This window comes from Falco rusticolus, chromosome 9 (assembly GCF_015220075.1).
Source record: "Falco rusticolus isolate bFalRus1 chromosome 9, bFalRus1.pri, whole genome shotgun sequence".
Classification (NCBI taxonomy): domain Eukaryota; kingdom Metazoa; phylum Chordata; class Aves; order Falconiformes; family Falconidae; genus Falco; species Falco rusticolus.
Window position 1 is genome coordinate 46,488,276 of NC_051195.1, and position 4,812 is coordinate 46,493,087.

The following is a 4,812-nucleotide window of genomic DNA, read 5'->3' on the forward strand; positions in this document are numbered from 1 at the left end:
AACTGGCCTTAAATACAGCAGAAGAAAAAAGAAAAGTGTGCTTAAAAAGCCCAAACTGAACTCAAAAGAACGCAAAATATTTTCATATTCAGCTAAACAAAACCCTGGGGGCTGAGGCAATGTCTTTTGGGTTTCTTTGTTTAGCCAACAGGACAAAAAAGCCTGTTTCTTTCCCAGTTTGACCAGCACCATCTGGGAGTTGTTCATCTTCAGTGGGGATGGAAAAGCTGTTGTGGTTTGAGAGTACCTTTGTAGAAATGAAGCAAAACAAAACTGCACAAGACCCTGCAGAGAGGAACGCTCTTGCTGCGGGCAGAGCCTGACTGCACCCGCAGCACACGCCATGCTCAGCCCTTCCCACGGCGCTGCTCATGGCACAGGTCATCCCGAGCTTCCCTTCACCCCCCCCAGCTCTGCACAGAATCAGAGAATTGTAGAAGAGTTTGAGTTAGAAGGCAACTCCAAAGATCATCTAGTCCAACGCCCCTGCAATGAGCAGGGACATCTTCAACTGGCTCAAGTTACTCAGAGCCCATCACATCACCTCTGGGGACCCCCAATGGTAAATATAAAGAAATATTTTGTCATGCATGTGTGTGCAACAGCACGAGGGGGACAGTCAGCCCACGCAGCTGGTGCATGATCTCAGTACAGCATTGCTGGGTTCCTGCTTCCCTTGTTCCCCTCCATCACGGACCTGCCCGAGTTGCCCACCCGTGCCACTTGCCACTGCCAGGACCACAGCAGCATGGTGAGGAGATCCCCAAGGATGACATGGAGTAAACTGGTGTCATCTGTGACACCTTCCTCATAGGCAGGGTGATGTAAGGCATCTGCATGGGGTTTGTCAGGGCCTGACCAGCACCAGTCCCTCTGTGGCAGCTCTGTCCTCGTGGCTGGAGGCTGTACCTGGGTCTGGGGAGCTTGGACTAGGACATCCTGCCTGCACTGGGCTGTTCCTGCTGTGTCACAGCTCTGTACACATCCCCATCTGTAGGACACACAGGCATGGCTGTGAACATGACCCATGCCCAGAGCGGTTGCAGGATGCCCTGGCACAGGCAGCACAGGCAGCCTTGCCTGCTGTCATGTTCTTAATGGGAAGCTTTGATAACAGTTTATTTTTTTTCTCCACAGTGAAAAGGGCCAGGGGACATCCCTACAGCCACCACGACCCTACCTGGTGCCTTCTTGGGCTTGTAGACACCCCCAGACCTCCTCCATGGGCAGGAGGTTGTTCTCAGTAGCCAAAAGAAACCAAACCTGCCTGCCTGGACATGCCCACAAATGGCAGATTCGTGGGATCTGTTGGACCCTTGCAGGGATGCCTTGGGGGGGAACGGGGGGCACACACCCAGGAAAGGCTCTGGGGCAGCAGGACCCGCTGCTCCCTGTGCTGGCCCCTGGATCCAGCCACAGGGCGAATGGGAGCCATGAAGGAAGGAAAAATGCTGGGTTGTTGCAACTGAAGAGACACAGAGCAGCCCAGGCTCCCTGCCGTGGGGACGTGCTTGTCTACGCGCCCAGCCCTTGTCTACAGCTGGGGAGAGTGGGGCAGAGCGGTGTCATTGTGTGGGTGGGTTTTGGTTGCTCCCTGGATGTGGCTGCAGCCCAGGCTTTCTGCCCGTACAGCCATTTCTGCCCCTTCAGCAGCCTGCCCCTGCCTGGGGTGACCCCATCTCCTAGGAAGGGTGACCAGAGGTGCCCCCAATGCAAGGCAGGAGGAGGGGGCCACCTCCACCGTGTCTGCACCCACCACCACATCAGTGTCCCACAAGGTGACTCTTTGGGTCTCAGGGCACTGGCACTGTGGTTCCCCCAGGGTGTTGGCCAGGACCCCCACCCCTGCTCTGGTCCCTGACAGCTGCGTCTCCAAGAGTGAGAAAAGAGGGTGGATATCCGCCACCGGCAGCTGCCTCTTTATGTAATGTCGGGAGTAAAGTCACCATTGCCGTGGTACACAGCTGCAGAGAAAAGCAGGAATTTTGGGAGCCCCACCCCTCCCCATCGCTCAGGGTCTCCCTGGGAGGGAGCATCTGGCTTCAATCAGCTGTACCTTGGAAGAGGCTGGGTTGGCTGCGCAGGCAGCGGTGAGCACCCACAGCAGCCTGGGGTCATGGCCACAGGGAGACATCAGACCTGGCAGGGACCTGGCAGGACACTGGAGCAGAGCCAGGATGCTGTGCTGGATTCCCCCCATGATGGAGATGTCGGGGACACCTCGCACAGCCGTGGCCCCAGCATGCCCCCAGGAACGAGCTGGGATGGTGTGGCAGAGGCTCACTCACGGCTGCTTCTGCTGTACCCCCCGAGAGGGTATGACACCCCGGGGGTGGATCTTTGCTCCACTGTGCCTCAAGTGTCAGCAGAAAATGAAACTCTCCCACGGCCACAGCCAGGGAGGAGGAACAGGGAGCACTGAGCACACGCCAGGTGATGCTGCTAAGGCAGGAGGCAGTTTTGATGCCGCTAAGACAGGAGGCAGTTTTATCTCTGCCAAGAGGAGAAAAGCATTGGTGAGCTAGAGCCTGGGCTACAGGCAGAACTGCGACAACAAGGCACAGGGATGGTCTGGGGCAGGAGAACACCCACAACGAGGGACAACGAGGGATGAGCAGGAGGTACTGGGCGCCAGCTCGCAGGTCTGAATGCACCAAGTACCTCCTTAGCCAAGACAGCCCTGCACAGCCCGGCTGCCCATGCAGGACCCCAGGACCTGGAGCCTTCTCCAGGTCATCACATCCTTGGTTTGTCTCCCAGGGATTTGCACTGGCAAAAGCAGGATGGTGGGTGCAGAAAGTGTGGTCTGACAGCACTCTGGGTGCTGGAGCTGCTGCAAACTGCCCAGGGCAGCAAGGACCTGTGATGGGCAGACCAGTTTCTGACCACGTGACAGGGAAGAAAAGTAAAAAGCACAAAACGTACAGGCTGGGTGGCCAAGATGCGGCTGTTCCTGCTGGCATTTCGGATAATTGCTCTGCTGGGAGAGCAGCTCTTTTCTAAGGGGGTTAGCTGGGCATGCAGCCCAGCCTCCAAGGGCGTGAGAAGGGCAGGAGAAGACAGAAACTACAAATAGACCTGGGTGACTGGATTCTTCCCAAACCACATAGCTGAGGACACAGAGGACGAGATCCTGCAGCCCCCGGGGCACCTTGGGGGCTAGGCATGTCCCCAGGTTGAGCCCAGGCAAGGGCCAGGAGCACCCCGCTCCTGGTAAAAGCCCCCCATCACCAGGCTCTGGCAGTGGGGATCCCCCCGTGGTCCAACCCTGGTGCCTGTGATAGAAGCCGGGTGACATGAGCATTGACTATGTGGCGTTGCCACCTGGATTTGACAGTCATCCCAAGTGTGGAGGGACTGAGGTGAGGTGGGTTGGCAGGAGCTGGAGACAGCAGAGACCCGCTCCAGCTGTTCCTGGTGTGGACCACAGCTTCACATAGCAGTTTGCAGATGTGATCAGGACCCCGGAGGAGGCATGTCCACAATCTATGCAAACCCAGGTCCAGCAGGAACAGAGCCTGAGGAGAAGATGTTCACCCATGTCACGCAGTGCGTGGCTTACAGACCTGGCCACAGCCCAGGTCTTGTGGCTCCTGGACCACCACTGCAGTGATGCCACCCCCCAGAGTTGCTGAGGGTGCTGAAGCAGACACAGCCCAGACACACAGGTGAGGGTCAGGCACAGGCCAGACCCATCACAGACCCAGAAAGAGTTTGGCTAGGCCAGGGTGACAGCTCGGGGCCAGCCCTGCAGCTCCTGGGGGACCCCAAGCCCACGGCACCTCCGGAGCCCCCCCTGCACCCGGCAGCAGTCCCACAGGCAGTGGGCCCAGGGCCAGCATAGCCGGGATGTTCCCCTGGGCCAGAGCAGGGACATTGCTGCGCTGGCTCTGCACAGAGCAGCATTGAGTGGGGACAATGATCCTCTCTTTCCTTTGAAAACCCTCACGGACTTCACATCCAAGCGAAGGCATATAACGGGAACTGAGGGCAATTATCGCCCCCCTCCTTGTTCCATCTGGGACTCGTGGCTGCCCTAAGCATCCCTTGAAAGAGACCGCGGCCAAGGTCCCTCTCCCAGCTGCGGGGGACTTGGCTCGGGTCCCTCTCCTGACTCCGCTGCCAGCAAGGGAGGCTCAACCCCAAAGGGCTCTGCAGGGGGTCCCAGTTCCCCCCACAGCCTGGCTGTGCCGAGGGGCAAAGAAAGGCACCTCCGGCCAGCGTAGAGCCTCCGGGTTGCCTGGAGGGGGTGATGCCACACTTGGCAGAGTGGAGGGATGCTCAGTGCAGAGTGATGCTCGGCGAAGAACGGAGGGATGCAGAGCAGAGGGATGCTCGGCACAAAGCGGAGGGATGCAGAGTGGAGGGATGCTCGCCGCAGGGCATCGTGCCAGCCTGGTCCCCTCTGGCTGCCCCTGCAGGAAGAAGCCACTGCAGAGCACCACGGGGCCAGCTCCGAGGAAGGGGTTTTAAAAAAATTGGAGGTTGTGAACTACACCAGCACCACCTGGTGCTGGAGAAGCAGCCAGATGAAGCTACAAGCACTGGAAGGGGTGCAGGTGGCTTCGTGACCCCATCCCACGGCTGTGAGGAGAGACCAGGGGGTCCCCAGCCTCAGAGCACAGGGAAGCCCAGATGGAAGGGGAAAGGGCCTGGGGAAATGGCCTGGCACAGAGACCCCCTGGGCTCCTCCTCACGCTCAGGCTGTGATCGTGCAACCTCAGCTCACCCTGCATCCCGTGGGACAGGACAGTCAGGAACTTCAAGGCTTGCAGCTGTAGACGGGCTGATTTAGGCAGAGAGACAGAAGGA